Here is a 20,898-nt window from a genome sequence, read left to right as displayed (position 1 = left end):
CCAAGACTTGGAGTAAAAGGACCAATAATGTCAGAGTGTACGATTTCCAAAGGTCTAGTTGTAACTCTGTCACTGTGCTTACTCACAAGAGCTTTTAGTGTTTTGCATTCTTTGCAAACTACGCAGTCTAAGTATTTGTCACAGAGTTTTACGTAATAGCCTCTAAGAATGCAGAAATTTTTAAATACGTTTGCTTTCTGTAAATAAAAATTATTTTTATAGAAATGCCTGGTGTGTGGCTTTTCTGATCTCTCCTGGGCCAAAGGCTTCCTATCAATCTGCTAACAGGTTATGGGCCCAGTAAGCAGCCCAGTAAACCCAGTAAAACCCAGAGAGAATAGGGAGATCAGCTCCACACCTCATGCACAATTTAATGGCAGGTAGCAAAGACCTGTGAAGATTTTCTTTGGAGCCACCTGAAGATTTTCCAGCAATTGCCGGTCTACAGGACAAAGAAGCCAGCTGAGGTGACTTGCAAAAGAAGGAAGAAGCCATGGCTACCTCCCAGCCCACAGCAATGCCTCTGGAGCACCTATCAGAGACCAACTATTTGAATTGGGCCCTGAAGATGGAGATGTATCTTTGCAGAGAGAATCTTTGGCTGCCAATTGGTGAGCAAACCCCCCAAAATCCCCGTGCTGAATGGTTGAGACAGGATGAGTGGGCTAGAGCCACCATTATCTTGGGAGTTGAGGACAATCAGCTAGTCCACGTGCAAGGTATGCAGTCTGCAAAGCAACTTTGGGACGCTTTGAGAGACTTGTATGTAAAGGCAACAGCAGGGAGTAAAGTTACCCTGACAAAAAAGCTGTACAAAGCCTACCTTGCAGAAGGAGATAGCCTTCCTGAGCACCTGCATTATATTCAGCAGCTGTTTGTTGAGTTGCAGGAGAGAGGAATGGAATTTACACCTCTCACAAAATCCTATATCCTTCTGTCCTCACTGAATGAAATGTGGGACACACTGATTTGTACCCTGGAGGCTATGCCTGAAGCAGACCTCACCCCATTGTATGTTACATAGCGCTTACTCGCTGAATGGGAGAAGAGAGAGGAAAGATCCCCATCATCTCTTCTGGAAAGCTGCAGTACCAGAAAACGAGGGAAAAGAAAGGAAAGGAAGCTTTTGCACTTTCTTCTTTCACCTTCATCATAAGGCTCCTCAGTTCCTCTTCACTTTCAGCCATCGAAGTGGTATCATCTGCATATCTGAGATTGTTAATGTTTCTTCCAGAGATTTTAACTCCAGCCTTGGATTCCTCAAGGCCAGCTTGTCGCATGATGTGTTCTGCATACAAGTTGAATAGGTAGGGTGAGAGGATACAGCCCTGCCGTACTCCTTTCCCAATCGTAAACCAGTCTGTTGTTCCGTGATCTGTTCTTACTGTTGCTACTTGGTCGTTATACAGATTCTTCAGGAGGCAGCCAAGATGACTTGGTATCCCCATACCACTAAGAACTTGCCACAATTTGTTATGGTCCACACAGTCAAAGGCTTTAGAATAGTCAATACCCCTCCTGCTCACCATCAGTACTCATGACAGATTGTCAAGGAGAAAATCTATCTATGAGGTCACTAAGAGTCGACACTGACTTAATGGCACATAATCAATCAATCAATCACAGAAAACATTCACAATTATTCCAACATCGCTAAAATCTAGCTCTACCCTCAATGCTCTCTTAAGCATTATGAGTGATTGTGCCCAACAGCTATCTTCATACACATGACAGTGTTCAGTTAAGTACAAACCTGTTAAGGTTTCCCTACTAACAGATTAAGCTACTTTTATACCTAATCATTTGGCTGGGTGAAAAGGTTGCAAGTGATTGTCTCCTCTCACGTGCTTCATGCAAAATAGCCTGGGGGGAGGACCTGCCCGGACTTGTCTTCTCACTTCTTCTTTTTCTCTCTGCTGGAAATGTAGCTCAGCAAGGCTTGCTCCAAAAAGGGAGCTAGGTCCTTTAAATGTTTTGCTTTTGTTTTTGTTTTCTGTAAATAAATTATTTTTATAGAAATGCTTGGTGTGTGACTTTTTTGACCTCTCCTGGGCTAAAGGCTTTCCCAGCATTCTGCAACAGGTTATGGGCCCAGTAAACAACGCAGTAAAACCCAGAGAGAAAAGAGAGGTCAGCTCCACACCTCATGCACAATTTAAAGGCAGGTAGCAAAGACCTGTGAAGATTTTCTTTGGAGCCACCTGGAGATTTTCCAGTAACTGCCGGTCTGCAGGACTTAGAAGCTAGCTGAGGTGACTTGCAAAAGAAGGAAGAAGCCATGGCTACCTCCCAGCCCACAGCAATGCCTCTGGAGCGCCTATCAGAGACCAACTATTTGAATTGGGCCCTGAAGATGGAAATGTATCTTCGCAGAGAGGATCTTTGGCTGCCAATTGGTGAGCAATCCCCCCAAAATCCCAATGCTGAATGGCTGAGACAGGATGAGCGGGCTAGAGCCACCATTATCTTGGGAGTTGAGGACAATCAGCTAGTCCACGTGCGAGGCATGCAGTCTGCAAAGCAACTTTGGGACGCTTTGAGAGACTTATATGTAAAGGCAACAGCAGGGAGTAAAGTTACTCTGACGAAAAAGCTGTACAGAGCCTACCTTGCAGAAGGAGAAAGCCTTCCTGAGCACCTGCATTATATTCAGCAGCTGTTTGTTGAGTTGCAGGAGAGAGGAATGGAATTTACACCTCTCACAAAATCCTATATCCTCCTGTCCTCACTAAATGAAACGTGGGACACGCTGATTTGTACCCTGGAGGCTATGCCTGAAGCAGACCTCACCCCATCGTATGTTATACAGCGCTTACTCGCTGAATGGGAGAAGAGAGAGGAAAGATCCCCCCCCATCTCTTCTGGAAAGCTGCAAGACCAGAAAATGAGGGAAAAGAAGGGAAAGGAACCTGAGGCCACAGCACTAGCCAGCCAGCGATGCTTCACTTGTGGTTCAGCTGGACATTTGCAAAGAGACTGTGCCATGAGACCCAAGAGTAGAAAGACAGAGAAGAAGAACACAAGGGCAACACAGAAGAAGGCTCTTCAGACAACCCAAATTGCACAGGTTGCTGAGAAGGGTAATTCTGATGTATGGGTGTTAGATTCTGGGGCCAGTTGTCATTTATGTAATTGTAAAAGCTCTTTTGTGTCACTGTCTAAAACTGAAAGACAAAGTGTATCTTTGGCTGATGGGTCTGTCACCAAAATTATGGGACAAGGTGACTTGTATTTATCCTGCTTAGGAGAAACTGTAAAAGGTGTGTTGTATGTGCCAAATTTACAATCAAACCTTTTATCTGTGGCACAATTGGCTGCAACAGGGTATATCATAACATTTAAGAAAAATGGTTGTGAGATACGTAAAAATGGGAAATTGTGTGCTACTGGTATGTTAAAAGACTCCTTGTACATTGTGCAAAATGCAAGGAAGCCAAGCTGCAAGGCTGCAGTTGGCAACACACCATATCATGACCAATGTGTACACCTGATGCACAGGAGACTTGGTCATGCTAATTACAAGTATATAGCACAAAAGCCACAGCTGTGTGCTGACCTAAAGATAAAACCCTGTGATAAATACTTAGATTGTGTAGTTTGCAAAGAATGCAAAACACTAAAAGCTCCTGTGAGTAAGCACAGTGACAGAGTTACAACTAGACCTTTGGAAATTGTACACTCTGATATTATTGGTCCTTTTGCTCCAAGTCTTGGACAAGCAAGGTATGCAATGACCATCATTGATGATTTCTCAAGATACACATTTATCTACATCTTAAAACATAAAGATGAGGCATTTGAGAAATTTAAAGGTTTTGTGACATGGGCAAATGGAAAATTCCCTAGGCCTGTATCTGCACTCCAATGTGATAGAGGAGGAGAATACCTTTCTCACAAATTCAGAAGGTTCCTAGTGGAAAAAGGGATAGAACAAATTCTTTCTAACCCGTACACCCCTCAGCAAAATGGTGTTGCTGAAAGAAAGGGCAGAACCTTGCAAAATGCGATGGAATGCATGTTAAAAGATTCACGATTATGTTTTAAGTACTGGGGAGAAGCTTTATCGACTGCTTGTTATGTTCAGAACAGGTTGTATAACTCTATGATTCAGGACACTCCATTCCATTTGTTTTATGGTGTGAAACCAAAGGTAAGCCATCTTAGAGTGTTTGGTAGCACTGCTTGGGTTCACATTCCAAAACAGCAGAGAAGGAAAGGAGGCCCCACAACAAAGAAAGCCATCTTTGTTGGCTATGAACAAAGCCAGAGGAGCTACAGGTTCATAATGGGAGAGAAATTAATAATTAGCAAAAGCGCTTCTTTTGCTGAACAAAACTGGGGGAGATTAAATTCTAGCTCTCCAATTGAACTGACCACCACAAGAGAAGAGCAAGGACTTGCTGATGGTGATCTTTTGCCTGATGAGGACATTAAATCAGAAAAGCAAATTGAAGATCTGTCTGATGAGATGGATGCTTCTCAGGAAAGTGATAGGAGTCAAAATTTAAGCCCTGTATTACCTCGCAGATCTCAGAGGAGTAATAAAGGTGTTCCTCCATCACGTTTTCAGGCTGAAACAGTAAAGGCTTTTCACATATTCACAGAACCTGAGTCTTTAGAACAAGTGAATGCTTTACCACCTGAGATTGCACAAAATTGGCATTCTGCCATGCAACAGGAATTAGCATCCTTGAAAGAAAATAAAACATGGAAACTGGTAAATCTACCTCCCAATGAACGCTGTCTGGGTTGTAGGTGGGTTTTCAAACTGAAAAGGGATGCTGATGGCAAAATCCAAAAATATAAAGCAAGGTTGGTTGCAAAAGGGTTCACTCAAAGGAAAGATTTAGACTTTGACAAGACTTTTGCACCAGTTACTAAAGGTGAATCAATTAGATTACTGTTAAAAGTTGCTGCACTCAAGGGAATGTCAGTTAACCACTATGACATTCAAACTGCATTTCTCTATGGTGATTTAGACCACAGATTATACATGCAGCAACCCCCTGGCTATGAAAAAGGGGAGAATCTAGTCTGTGAACTGCAGAAGTCAGTCTATGGGTTAAAACAAGCTGCTAGATCCTGGAACCAAAAAGTAGATGAAAAACTGCAGAATTTTGGTTTTGAAAAAGGAAAAGCAGATCCCTGTGTATATATGAAGAAGGACAAACAAGGCTGTATGTATCTGTGCATTTATGTTGATGATTTGCTGCTATTCACATCAACAGAAAAACAAAGGCTTGATTTTGAAGCCTGCATAAAAAGCCATTTCATATTAAAAAGCCTTGGAGTTGTGACCAATTACCTAGGTTTGGAAAAACACAGGAAGAAAAATGGTAACTTTCTGTTAAACCAAAGGGGAGATAATGGTAATGTGAATGGAAAGACATATAAAGTCAGAGAAGATTGGTTTGCATCTTAATCTGTAGTGTAAAAAGGAGTGTTAAGGTTTCCCTACTAACAGATTAAGCTACTTTTATACCTAATCATTTGGCTGGGTGAAAAGGTTGCAAGTGATTGTCTCCTCTCACGTGCTTCATGCAAAATAGCCTGGGGGGAGGACCTGCCCGGACTTGTCTTCTCACTTCTTCTTTTTCTCTCTGCTGGAAATGTAGCTCAGCAAGGCTTGCTCCAAAAAGGGAGCTAGGTCCTTTAAATGTTTTGCTTTTGTTTTTGTTTTCTGTAAATAAATTATTTTTATAGAAATGCTTGGTGTGTGACTTTTTTGACCTCTCCTGGGCTAAAGGCTTTCCCAGCATTCTGCAACAAAACCCTCCCCCCAAAACACTGTCACCTTTCAAATAAGGTCCCATTCTTTTCCTCCTGACAAGCAGAAAGATTTCTTCACATTTTCAGCCAAGACAAATATAGGCATTTAACTATTAACATTGTGGATCAGAAATATTTTGAGTAAATAAATATCTGAAAATTGTATTTCCTTGATGACAGCACCCATTTTTGTTGGGCACATGGCTGGTCTATTCATACACCCCAAAAATCTGTGCGAGAGAAGTTTACCCCTTTCTTTTATGTTGTACAGTTATTGTTCTCCCACTATAAAGTTGGATACAAAACTTTGGGTCCTGGCCAAAATGTATCTTCAATGAATCTCTAAAGTAAACAGAAACTGGCACAAACTCTACATGGTACAAAGTTAAACATGACATATTTCAACAAATCTGAATTCATACCTACTATTTATATATAGGTGTTTACAGATTAAAAATAAGAAACACTGAATATGGCAGGTCTGGACATCCTTTCAGTTAGCATTTTTTAATCCCTTTTTAGGCATAAATAACTTCCAAAGGTAGATAATATTTCTTTTGGAATACTTTTCCACTCTTCCCTGAAGAAATTTTCCAGTTCAGAAATATTTTAGGTCTCCCTGCATATACAGCATGTCTGAGATCTCTTCACAGATTTTTGATAATATTCAAGTCTGAGACTGTGAATGCCATTCCAAAACCTTTATATTTCACATAAGCATTTCAGAGCTAATTTGCAGGTATATTTCACAATGTTGCTTTGCTGAAATAATCCAGCCTTTTTTCTTTACTGTCTCTGAGACATTTGTTTCTTCTGATAATTCTGTCACACAAATCACTGTTGTGTAAGCAATACCATACTGTTGACCTTCTACAGCTACTCCATTATCAGCTTAACTTTTTAACAGATTGTTTGCAGCAATCTGTGAGTTCTGTTTTACAGATCTGACCAATTTTCAGGTAGATGTAGCACAGTTTTGCTTTGCCTTAAAGCTAATGTCCCAAAGTGTGTCCCAATGTGTCCCATTTCCAATATTTTTTTCCCCAAATACGAAAGGATAAAATGTGGGGGTAAGAAGAATATGCCAGAGCCTAAAATAGAATGTTCATGGAAGAGAGATACAGAATGTGAGCCCACACAGGGGTTGGAGTGAGAGAGGAACTGGGTGCTCATGCTAAGTATGAACGAGATGCCACTTGCACACAGTAAGTAAATGTCAGTGAAAGGTTGGTGGGTAAGACAGACTACGCACATGTGGGAAGAAAGCAACAGGAACAATTTTATATCACATGGTTAGTGTGATACATTTAATATTAAGGCTGGACATATACACACACAGACACACACATACATATATTTCAGTTTGTGTAATTCATGTGATATTTTAGAATGCAAAACAGTAAAATATTTTTAAAAAATTCTATGATGAAAATTATCAACAAAATCATTTTAAAATGATGATGAAAAACTAAAACCAGTAAGAATAGTGTATGTTGCTTGGAAGTAAGCAAAAAAATTTTAACTGATAACATATATCTGTATAAGCCTCTGACTAGGGTATGTTTTCCTTTCCCTTCTATGAATGTTTAAAGCTCTCCTTCAAACTCTTACTATATCTATTGATCTGTGAATACAGTGCACTCCAGGGAGGCAATTCACTTGATATTATAGAACAAACAATGAGATGAATAATGATCACACCATTTGGTAATTAAGCACCTTATAAACCTTTTAACTGATGGAATGTCAGAAAAGTCAAATGAGGTCAAGCCCACTTTTTAAAAAAAATGTCTTACATTAACTGTACAATAAATAATTTACCTTATAATCAGCAATAATAAATGCATCTTAAACAAATGTAAAAATATTTTCAATTTTTCCATTGTTACCATAAATACATACAAAACACTGCTTTTTTGCTTTCATCTCCTATAGCTACAGTATTGTCTCTAGAGGAGTAGTTGCTTGTAGACATAGCTCACTCTACTAACACTCTCCTTAGATCAGTGTTTCTCAACCTCAGCAACTTTAAAATGTGTGGACTTCAACTCCCAGAATTTCCCCAGCCAGCACTCATGAATTCTGGGAGTTGAAATCCACATATATCTTAAAGCTGCTGAGACTGAGAAACACTGCCTTAGACGAAGAGAAATGATCAACCCACAACAATGTAAACTGTACAAGTACTGAGTAATTGAACCAAGATTGCAATATAGTTACAATAAAGCACCAAGAATGAGATTCTTTTAAAGAAAAGAAAAATATGAGACATATGTTATTTGACAACCTTACATTTTCATTATCTGCCCCCCCACCCCAGATTTAAATATTAGCTCCATTTAGTTAATGGACATATATGTACTTCCTCCTTCATGAACTGGAAGCTTCTTACTTATTACCTAGGACTGCAAGAACCACCAGACCTGCTTCATGGCCACGTTCTCAACTTCAAAAATAGCCAGATCCAACTTGGGTTGGCTGGAAGGGGGTAGGTGTGGATGCAAGGCAGCTTCTCCCAATATATTCCCAATTCCAAAATGTTCTTTAAGAAAAATGGAGCTCTGCTGTCATATTAGAATGAGAAAACGTAAATGTTTTATGGAACATACAGCATTTTATTTTTAAATCAGATAAAATATTAGCAGGAAAATTAAATCAGAGATTCACAGAATGGAGACACTCTATCCCATCCTCAGTCTCACTAACCACACTTCCTAATATGCTAACATGCACACCATTTTTTTTCTCTATCTTTCTGAAAAAGAAAGAAAACATGCTTCTGAATTACATATTAGAGGCAAAGCCCACAAAGGATTTTGAATTGGGAAAGGACAAGTTTTGGCATCTTAGTCCTGAATTGACTGAGTCAGACAATTTCACAATGGGTTCAGCGTGTGCTAACTCAGAGGACAGCCTTACTATTGACATATTATTAATACTTTAGTATATTTCTCCAAATAAAATAAGTCAAATATTTCAGAAGTACTTAAGTATGCATATATTAGAAATCAACTGTAAAACAATTTTGAGCACAAAACAAGTAAATGTGTACTAAACACTGTTTGTGACCTTCAATGTTTTGTAAAGAGTTGAAACCATATGATCTCATATGTTAGTATTTTCTCATTAAAGAAAAAAAATGTGTTAACTGCTGCTCTCTAAATGGTCAACTTATACAAATGGGTAACTGTTCTTTGCTAGTCAGGTAACTGTATTTTGAAGAACAGCAATGCTCTTTTAAAATTTCATAGTACATGGATCTAGTTAATTATTTTTCAGAAGATTTGAGAATAAGATAATTTAAAGCTGGGCTGAACTGATCAGCTACAATTTCCCTATCTTGGAACTCTCTACTAACTTTGCCTCCAAAAATTATGGTTTGACATAATATAACTATAGTTTCCATAACAATATTGGACTATATAAAATTAGTTTTTCTTGACTGGAAGATGCCCCCACACCAAAAATTTATTTTTTTAAGGTTTATGGTGGGTAAATGACCCAGTAGTTTTCTAATTTTATTTATTTTTATTTAATTTATTTTCTATCCCACCTTTATTATTTTTATAAATAATAATAACTCAAGGTGGCGATCATATCAAATACTCCTTTCTCCACCTACTTTCCCCACAACAACAACCCTGTGAGGTGAGTTGGGCTGAGAGAGTGTGACTGGCCCAAGGTCACCCAGCCGGTTTTCACGCCTAAAACGGGACTAGAACTCTGTGTCTCCTGGTTTCTAGCCTGTTGCCTTAACCACTAGACCAAACTGGCTCTCTAATATCTGAGAAACACTGCTTTAAGCAGTTTTCTTCCTCATGCACAATGAGTAAGCTTTAGATGAGTAATAGTTTTTCCATCAATCCAAACTGCTAAGGAAACTGAAGCATTTCTAATACTGCATTGCTACTTTAAAGCATTGCAAAAAATCAAGGCTAGGATGAAGGGATGACATTCAGACATAGAAAGAATGGGTACAGAACAGAGTCCTTTCCTAAGATAGCTGGACTGGCATTAAGATGATGCTAAAATCATTCAAACTAATGTAGAAAACAACTTAATATTGAGATTGCCCTGTTGTTGTAAGTAGCTCAAGATGTATGTCTATGTGTCTATCTTAACTGATGTCTAGCCTCATTCATTTGGCAAGACACAACTGGGTCTATGTCATGTTCGCCGTTTCGATGTCTTTGATACATCGTAACGTTTCGCATGTCATTAGCAGGTTGCATGTTTCATCTTTCTCCGGAGGATGGGAGTACTTATGTTTTGGCTTTGCTCTGGAATGTATTTGTGTTATCTACTGCGCTCAAGGTTACTTTCCCAGGCTAGCAACTCTGACGATTGCTTGCACCTGTGCCGGGCGGGGCTGTTACGAGGGAGGCGGGATACGTTTGTACCAAGGGTTTAAGTTTGTATTTGGTGCGCTTTTGCTCATTCTCAGCTTTCTCTGTATTTGCTTCTAGTTCCTTAATAAATCAGATTTCATATAGCAGCCTCTTGTGAGTCTGAGTATTTGGGCTAGGGCAATCATTACAGTCTAGTTTTCAATGCTCAGTGGCACAGTGGTAATCTCGGAGTGGAGGAAGTTTTCATTAATTCCACTGTCATAAACATATCATCAATTGGTAGACTTTAAATTTACTAAAATTCAGAATCACTCTATGCTGGGGAACTAATGAAGATAGTCTTCACCAGGTAGTCAGTGGGTCCAATTATTTCTTAGTAGCCCTTGAATAGTTTTCTGTCTTCAACTCTTCAAATCAGCAACTTGGCTGAGCTATGGAAAAAGGAAATGGCTTAGCCAGTTGAAGGAACTGAACCTGAATAGCATCTCCCAAATAAGCCATACAACCCCTGTTTTTAAGGTAGCTAATGAATGGTATGATAAATTCATCCTCTGAATTCTGAATAAATCTGACTGAACATAGACTGAAACCCACCTGAAGGATTATATGGTCATTGGGAGAAAGTATACCTGCTATATCTATCTTTAGTATATATTATAATATTTGTATGTTTGTGTATGAGAGAGAGAAACTGGTACTGAAAGTCCTTGACTTATGACAATTGGGACCGGAACTTCAGTCGCTAAGTGATGTGGTCATTAAATGAGGCATCATGTGACCATGCCTGATTTTACAACCTTTTTGTCCCATTCTTAAAGTGAATCACAATGGTTGTTAAGCAAATCCAGCTTCCCCCATTTGATCTTGCTTGTTGGAAGCCAGCTGGGAAGTCGCAAATGGTGATCACACAACCCTGGGATTCTGCAACCATTGTAAATACATGTTGATTGACAAGCGCCTGAATTTTGATCATGTGACTGCGGGGATGCTGCAATGGTTAAGTGCGAGGACCAGTCTTAAGTCACTTTTTCAGCACCATTGTAACTTCAAATGTCACTAAATGAAGAACTAGTAAACTTCCTTCTGAAATTTCATACATGCAACTAAAAAACAAGTGTACACTTTTATACTGTATATTTTTAAACAAAATCATAGACTTTCACAGCTATTTCCTGGTGAAATAACTTGCAGGTAATGCTGTGTAAGACAAAGAATATGTGTTAATGTTTTGCTATCTATGTTGCTAGCTTCTTCATGGCAGATATGAACCCAGATGCCACATCTTTATAAAGTGTCTATTTCACTGGAGTGGAATGCCCACAATAAAATGCCATCTACAAGATAGATGTGAGTTGATAATATTTCTATTTAAATTATTTCAATGTTTATACATTCCTATTGTCTAATACTTTTGGGAAAAGATGCGTTATATATGGAAGGATACTGATCTTCTCTAGGTCTAATTTGTGATTTGGCCCTTGTGCTTGCTATTTAGCCAAAGATGACTATCCTATATTTTTAAGTAAGCTAATAAAATGTCAGCACATATTCAGTCTCATATGGCATTAACTGGAAATCATCACCAATACCATTTATTAACATTATAATGTTAGATGTGAATACTGGTATTTTTAAGATTTCACACAGTGAAAAACTTTTTTGGGTATTCTGTGTATATAAAGTATTCTTATGTGCTTCAATGCTTTGCTTTTTTCACAGGCTTAAACCTGTCAAATTATTCCATTTGATTTCAGAGAATTCTCATACAACAATCTATTTTATTTACTTTATCTTCAATAAAATGGTTCAGTGAACATTAGCAACTATAAGACACAAGTTTCAATCAGTCCTCTAGCAAAGGCGTCAACCTACATTAGGTCTATTGTTCTGTGAGCTGCGCAAGCAAAGCAGAATGAAGCAACATTATAGGGAGAAAGAAAACTCTCCCTTGATATGGCAATATATTGAAAAACACAGCTGCTTTGTTAATGCTATGACTATTTCCTAATATATCAAACAGTCCTAAGTTCTTAAATTCTTGTTCAGTTTTGATGTAATATTAATCTTAGTCAGAAATCGTAAGTAAGGTACACTACTATGTTCAAATTGTCAGAATGTTAGTTTCTAACTGGTATCAGAGGGCAGTGTCAGAACCATGAACTAAAGCAAAGTAGGTTTTCTACTCATTGTGATTTAGTGCTGAATTTGAGGTAAGAAGCCATAGTTATGATCAATGTCCTTTTTTTTAGGAGATGGAGTCTAAAACTGAAGTGAAAGAAAGTCAGCAGCAATAAAATATTATCTCACATGGTATGGTGAAAAAGACACTTTAATCTGAGTGCCAAAATCAGTTGGTATGAAATCATACAAAGATTGGTTTCAGGTTAATAAATGATTGATAAATGAGGAGGATGGCATAAGCCCCAGAGTTTATAATTTCAGCCAGCAACCACCTACACAGCAGAGAGCTCTACCAACTCCAAGGTCAGGATCAGAGAAGCACAGGAAGCATAACACCCTCAATTTAATTAAAGGGAAGATAAAGACATCAGCCAACTCTACAGAAGATGAGGAAGAACTAGCTTAGTTGTTTGGCAATCTTTCTAAAGAACAACAAATAATTATATGCACACTTGAGGCAGCTAAATCAATGCTTCAGTCAGTTACTGCTGCAACTAAGTCCCTCAAGACTTTATTGCCCTCCAGCCATCCTCTTGTTGAAATGCTGACCAGTTCATTGTCTGAGTGCTTAACACCCCCAAAAAACAAAAAGGCGGTCCAGCCCAAAATGCATTCAGGCAAATGAAGGGAACACCAAGTTGATCAATGTAAGACAATCCTTCAATAACTTCCCAGATGATCAGCCCACAGGTGATGCTCCCTTACGACTGGACTCTAAAGAACAGACAAGTCAAACTACAGCCCCATCCCTACTGGTTCTCCCTGGTATGGATCCTGATTCTATTCATCCACTGGCTGCTCCATCTACAACTTGCTATTCCTCCTCACAAGTGAACTCGCTGTATAGGAGCCCTGAACATGGTCAATCCTCTGACTCTGACCCCCTATCTGGTCTTATTTGCTCTGTCCATGAAACATCTCTAATGGAACTACCCCAGACTCAGAACACCATCCACCCTAATTGGCAATAAAAGCTCTGCTCTCTATCTTCTCCCCCAGTCACCAATTTGTTCAACCCAGTGTTGTTCCTCCTGAACAATTATGCAGAGACAGCACCCCAAGAGTACCAGCAAATTGATAACTACATCCTGCTAATGATTTCTCCATCCTCTCTTGGAACATAGCTGGATGGGCCTCAAAGCAAGCAGACCCCAATTTTCTTGGATTTCTGTCCAAATTTGATTTTTTTTTTTTTGCAGGAGACATGGATGTTGGGGGAATTTTCAATCTCCAACTACTTTTCTCTGCTAGGCCCTGCACAGCCTAGCCTCAGAGGTGGCAGACCTGAGGGGAGGGAAGGCCAAGGTCTATTTATAACTTCCAACTTATATGTTCAAATTGTAAAACAACTACCTCAGTTTAAGAACAATGCATCAGCTTTGTTAGTCTTTGACCAATTTTCCTTACTGTGTATTAATTTCTATCTTCCTCCTCAGCAGCTCCATTCACAAGTCACCCAAATCTGGAATCAGGTTGATTCTTTCCTCACTGTTTGCCTGAATAAGTTCCCTGGTGCATACATTCTAATAGGTGGGGATTTCAATGCAAGAGCCGATCGTCATGATGAAACTCTTAATGAATGTTTCAATGCCTGTCCTCCTGAAGAAGTAATTAAACCACCATTTATGCCCAGTTCCTTCCAGGATACAAAATATAACCTAGCTGGCTTTAGGTTGCTACATCTCACAAATAAGCTTAACCTACAGATGTTAAATTACTCTGTCCGAAACAATTTCCCTAGGCAATATACATTTTCATCAGCTCACTAGTTATCCACCATAGATTACTTAATAATTTCTAGAGACCTGGCCCCTTACCTTAAGCACTCTGGCATAGTCCCTTGGTCTGGAAGCGACCACCTTCCCCTTTCACCTGCAAATTTAGACAAGGCCTAATTAGGAATCTAATTAAGGCCCATTTAAATGCCTAATGGGAGGCAGCTCTTACAGGGTCAGATGGAATGGCTCCCTTGAAGATACACTAGCCCAATGGTTTCACTCAGAGGAAGGAAGTACATACTTTTCAACCCTCTGTAACTTTGGGGCACACTCAGATCCAAACATCCCACAAGATAGCAAAATACTTGATGTATTTCATGATCTCATAGCTAAGTTCCAACCTTTTGTAACAAGGTGAATACCAACCCGATCAGGAGGGGATGGCGTTTTAACAGTTGGTTTGACAAATCTTGCATCACTGTCAAAGCAGCCTTATTGGAATCTCATGCTACCACACTGAAGACCAATTCCTCAGATTCCATCCAAATTGTAAAGGAGGAAGAAGACAATATAAGGCTCTGCTCAGAAAGAAAACAATTCAAGATAAGAAAAATGGGTCACAGCTAATCGAAGCTACAAAGTCCAAAAATCCTTCCCTATTCTGGCATACTATAACTATAACAAGGTGTTCCAATAATGGCATTACAAAATTGCATTGTAGCATCAAGTACCTGGGTACATCACTTCCAAGCCTTTTATTGTGATCGATATGTTAACACCTACGTGATGGATGTACCTTTATCCTCACTACCATAATGGCCCCAGTCACATGCAAGGAAGTTAAAAATCTCATTAACTAGCTTAAGTGTGGTGAAGCCCCCAGGAGTGACCATATCCCCCTTAACTAATTAAATCCAATTCAAATTGGATTCAATTCAAATACACCAATATATGTGGCCCCCTGTATTGGCGTATTTCTTTTCATACATTAACCACACAGCTAAAATTCCAGAGGACTGGGGGGAAGTTATAATTGTTACCTTATATAAAAAGGGTGATACGAATGACCTAGCTAATTATAGGCCAATTAGTTTATTGAACATCATTAGTAAACTGTATGCCAGGTATCTATTCATCAAACTCTAAACCTGGCTAATACATGAGGGAATAATAGACCATGAGCAAGCAGGATTTCAACCAGGATGATCCACTATAGACCATTGCCTAGTACTTCAACATCTGGCAAACAAATATACAAACCATTCTGACTTGAATCTATATGCAGTCTTCATTGATTTCAAGGCAGCATTTGATAATATCTCAAGGATTAGACTCTGGGACATTCTGAGCAGATCCTCTATAGACAAAAGTGTTAGGATTGAGACTGAGTCAGAGTGAAGAGGACAGCCTGGAAAAACCACTAAGCCAAGCCCTGGAAAAACTGCAAAGCCAAGCCCCCAAAAAACCACTAAGCCAAGAGGAAAAAACAGAGGAAGACTTACAAGCCAAGAAAAGCCTCGAATGGGAAGAAGCGGAACAGCTGAGGAGAACAGGCAGTGAATCAGGCTTGCCACCATCAATCAGCAATGAGAAGCCCGATTGGATCACAATCAGCAATGGTGTAATCTTGCGGACTATAAAAGCCGCAGGAAGATTCAGAAGGGCCCTGGAGACAACCGTTCCTATCTGCAGCCTTGCGAATTCACCTCAGCACTTCCCGAACAGTTTCTGGACTCAGAAAATCCTATTGATATTGGTAAATCCGGTCTACCAGTAATGGATGCCATCCAATCGCCCACTTCTTCCAGTGCATCACATTTTAATTTGGCAATCCCTTAAAAATCACCTCAGCCGTCAGCCGTCACGGCCATACATCTGCCTTCAAAACCTTAACTGTGATGTAATTTCAGCACTGACATCTGACTTCATAGTCAAAACAATTAGGAGTAAATCTCCGCCTCAGCTTCTGTACACTTATCCAGTTCCTTCAAAATCACCACGGTCATTACCTCAGTTATTCATTTCAACTCTTCCTGTCATTGTCACGTTCACTGATTCAATGTAGTTTATACATCGTAAAGTTTCACATGCCATGGCGCTGACGCACGTTTCTGTTTGGGAGGGAGCTGCTGTGAGACCTTGTACCAAGCTCTGTATGTGAAATCAATGGAATGTGTTTGGGTTATTTTCTCTGTTCAAGGCCTTTTCCCACAGACCATCAGAAACCGTTAGGAGCACCTGGGATTGTGAACTTGAGAAGATTCTATGGGGGAGGGATTTCATTTGCACCGAGGGTTTTTAGTTTGAATTTGGCATGCTTTCATCATTCTCAGCTTTCTTTGCCATCCTGCATGCTATTCTTCAATAAATCAGATATCTTTGAAACCCTGCTTATGAGTCTGATATCCATTAGAATAGGCAATCCTTACAGTCATACCACAGATCAATCCCGTTTTCTAATCAGTTAACCAGATTCCTCTGCCTCTGATTCAACGTGGTTCAATCCATTCCTAGCTACCAGTGATTGCCTTGAGTTAATGACTTCTACTAAATTGATCCAGTTGATAATTCAGCACTGCACCATTAATTGATTTGATCCTTAAATGTAATTTCCAGTTTGCTAATGATTATTTTTCTTCCTACTGACTTTAGAGAATCAATTTACTTCAGAATTAATTACCTTAGTTTTATTAATCAAATTTTGTTGTATTCCAATTTCCATATAGATCTTCAGTTTCCTATTAATTAATTAATTAATAAGTTTCAATTTATTTAATATAGAGCTTCTATTTATTGTTGTTTGAATTTTAATAAATGTACATTGTATTCAGATTCTGAGTCAGTCTGTGAAACAGCTCCTAATTCATAAGCTATATGATAAAGCCAGCCTTAGAGTAAGATGTAACCATGGAGGGAACCTTTCTGACTTCATTCAGACTGTTGAGGGAGTGAAACAAGGATGTATTTTAGCACCATTGCTTTTTAACATATGTATCAACTCTGATTAAAACTCTTTAGAGTTGATATCCATGACCCTACTTTAGCTGATAGACAACTCCCAATTCTACTCTATGCTGACGATGGAGTTTTTCTCTCCTTATTTTATGGAGGCATGAAGTGGGCACTAGCAACCCTGGCATCCTTCTCTAATGAGGAACAGTTAGTAATCAACTATGATAAAGCTAAAGTTTTAGTTTTTTTCCAACAAAAGACAAAGGCACAAGTGGACAATCGATTCCCATGAATTAGAGCAAGTCAAATGTTTTAAATACTTGGGCATAGTATTTGAGGCCACTAGCAATGAACAGCCAGGTAAATTATACCACTTATACTGCCCAAAAGATCACCCTAGCAATAACTAAATTTTATAGGCAACAGAGGGCAAATTACATTCCAGCAGCAATCAAACTATTTATAGCTAAAACAGTTGCCCAACTATTATATGGGATACAACTTGGCCCATATACAAACCTAAGGACTTATAAAACAATTCAATTGAATTTCCGTAGGACTTTTTTCGGTACCCCAAAATGCACCCCTAATGCCGTCTTGAGGCTTGAAGCTAACGTGCCAAGTATTAAGGAACAGCCTGGACCAGGATTCTAATCTCAGGACTCAGAATCATGTTTGACCCTACAAGCCTGATGCCTCTGCTGTTGTCAGAGAGCTACCAATCTCACTGGTACCATATCTGTATAGAACTTTGCAGTCTTGGCCTCTCTTCTGAATATTTAGGCCAATTATCCTGTGAGAAGGCCAAATCAACAGTAAAAGAAAGAATTAGGGACATTCAGTGCTCCTGAATTCTATCGCCAAATATTACATAGCCACAAGCCCTCTACTGCAGGGTATCTATACAATCTAAACCTAAGCCAATATGGATGGGCCTTTTCCAGAGCCCGCTTTGATGCCCTCCCTTCAGCACTGCTGCTGGAAAGATTTCATGGGACTCCTTATTCATAGAGACTTTGCCCTTGTGGATCAAGGGAGGTAGAAGCTCTTGCCCATGTCCTCATACGGTGTTCTTTTTTATGATGCCCCAAGAGTTGTTTGATTTCCTCAATCGTCTATAAATTTTGAGGGTCATACTAATAAATTTTATGTTTATTACATTTTAAGGGATGCTAATTCTAAACTCATACCAGGTGGCCAAATATCTTCAAGTCATACAACTGAGCAAAACTTTTAATTAGATTTGTTGTTTTATTGTCTTATTGTTTTCTTTTTTCCCCTGATAATGAATTGCTATTTCATTATTTCTCTTTTACTATTTCTCTTTTCCTACTGTAAAGGCTAGTCAAAGATCATAATAAATATTTGGTTCACTAAGACCTCAGGAAGTAACCAAAGCCAAAACCTGCAATAGTCCAATTACTGTCTGCGTAACTGCTCTTAAATGACTTAATTTTTACAGATTATATGGGAAAGAAAATGTATAAATCACCCATTTTGTTACTTTTTAATTACTCAGTGACATTCAATTCAATGCTGTGGTCTTCAGCTCATTAACAAAAGCCTTATACATATTCTCATAAACATACCAAAAATGAACTCTGATTTTTCAGTATTAGCACAAATTTATTTATTTATTATGCTGGAGGACACAGTCAATGGGACTTCACAGGCTGCTCTCTCAAAGAGATTACATTTAAAATTAAATACAAGAGAACCAATACTTGAAGAACAGAGGTAGAGGGGAAAAAAAACCCAAGACTTTTCAGTTGCACAGGTAGGCAATGGCAAACTACCCTGCTATAGTCTGCCAAGAAAACGTTGTGAAAGTGGTGTCCCCTCCAAAGAGTCAGACATGACTCAGTGCTTGCACAGGGGACCTTTCACCTTTCATGTTTAGGTTTAAATATGTTAGAAAGTAAAGTAAAGGCTTTGTCAAACATTTCATAAAAATGCCTTTTGAGAAAAAAAGTTTGAATTAAGAAAAAGACATAATGGGACAGAAAGTGAGAAAAAACAAATCCCTTGAGGGAGCAGGAGACTTCCTGATATAAAAGATAGTTAATACAAAGTATTTATCAGGGTGTGATAAATTAACAATTCAGCATGAAACAACAGAAGACCACAGAGACAAGACTGCAAATCTATAGATGAAACTTTGAGGCAAATGGAAAAGAAGAATCAAATTTTGATAATAGTGAATATCATATTTTGGCAAAGGTGTAAGGAGGGAAACAAACTGATTTGGTTAATGACTCAATACAGGGAATAAAAAATAAATAAAGTCAAGGCTGTTTACAAGGGGATCCTAATAACAGATAAAGAAAGTACACAGGTCAAGGAGGGTTTGAGAGAAAACAGCAGATGAAATTATGTTTTATTTTTTACATATACCAAGGAAGCATCTTGCTCGTTATAAAATAATTTTAACTTTTTAAGCTTGCATTTTGTCAGTGCATAATGCACAAGCTCGTATACAGTGGATTTTGACTTACATTTAGCTGCTTCCATTTCCTTAAAATATAAAAAATAGCATTTTAAATTTAAATTGAACAAAATTGAACAAAATTTCTTGAGCAATCTCAGGAAGTTGAAGAAACTTTCCAGAAGGTAGTGACAAACTGCTGTTGCCAAGTAATTACATTTGGTATGTACATGAAGTCACCAGGAGTTGAGTTCAACTCAAGTGTGTCTTTATCTTTCTAAAAAGATACCCAGGAAAAGTACACATCATTGGCAGCACAGTACTTTCAACAACCAACCTTCCAAACTAGTCCCATGATATAACTGCTAGATGGAATAAAAGTAAACAAAGAGAACAGCTGATTCAGATCGGAAGATTATGCTTGCCTTCAGCAATCTTATATCTGTTGGGTGCAGGGAAAAGGAATGAAAAGCCAAAAGCAATGAAATATGTAGATCATATCACTTAAGACTTACTGTAGTGTCTTGCAACATTATTTTTTACAGATTTGTTTTTCCATGCACAGAAAAAAATGCACAACAGAACATAGTTTCACCTGCATTTTTTTGAAGGAAAAAAAAATAACCAGGCACAAGTTAGGAGCAACAGATTGTACTTACAGTCCTTTCTTAGAGCAAAGCAACCCTTTTTAACTCTCAGCCTTCAAGTGGACTGTACACATCATCAACTCCTGCACTGCAGACAACCTAATAAAAGTCAAATAAGTCAAATAAGACAGGTTGTGACTTTCTGTGTTACCCTCGTGGGTGAACTATCTCCTTGATTCATTTTATGACAGATTCAGTAGTCCCATTACTTTGCTATCTAGTTATCTAGCGAAAGAGTAATGCCTGCCACTCATCATAGGACATCTCACAATACCCACTATAAATAGCACCCCTATAACATTGTTAATATGAAACACCTGAAGTTTATGCAGCAGGCAAAAGACTTGGTGGGGGGTGGGGGGAGAGAAAGAGAGGGAGAGAGAATTGTTAAAGTATATGCATTATATACAGTATATGTTAAATTTATTTCTATGGTTCTTACGTACACTTTTCCATCAACAATGGAAACAATATTATTTATCCTTGACATGGACAGAGTTCATTATTATTAATATATAAGGCTTTTATCAAAAACAGTTACAAATGATACAGATGTTATTTTGGAGCATATTAAATGGTGGATTTAAATAACTATTTTTAATTACATAAAAACATCTGCAGTCAACAAATCCATAAAATCAAAGAGGTCAGATGTAGCATCTGACATGAAGCCACCGAATACTAAATAATGCCCCTGGTCCACCAAATTAAAATCCATACTGCTAGATTGTGTATCAGGAGGACATATATGTGTTTACAAGGCCTGTTAAATAAAAATACTTAAAATAGATGTTTGCAGGTTTAGATCTGATAAAGGTTGCAAAAATCATCATGCCTTCAATACCAAGTGCCATAAT

At 38.5% G+C, this 20,898-nt stretch overlaps 1 protein-coding gene across 2 annotated transcripts in view; it reads right to left on the bottom strand.

Moving 5' to 3' along the window:
• FOXP2 (forkhead box P2) overlaps nt 1-20,140 on the bottom strand; it is a 331,388-nt gene extending 311,248 nt beyond the window's left edge. For both annotated transcript variants that reach the window (XM_063309468.1, XM_063309469.1), the window contains exon 1: nt 20,054-20,140. The gene's annotated coding sequence lies outside the window, so the exon portion shown is untranslated. The remainder of the gene's footprint in view (nt 1-20,053) is intronic.
• Between the last annotated feature and the right edge of the window lie 758 nt (nt 20,141-20,898).

The sequence above is a fragment of the Candoia aspera genome, chromosome 7, assembly GCF_035149785.1.
Source record: "Candoia aspera isolate rCanAsp1 chromosome 7, rCanAsp1.hap2, whole genome shotgun sequence".
Lineage (NCBI taxonomy): Eukaryota > Metazoa > Chordata > Lepidosauria > Squamata > Boidae > Candoia > Candoia aspera.
This window is presented reverse-complemented; position numbering and strand designations above follow the sequence as displayed.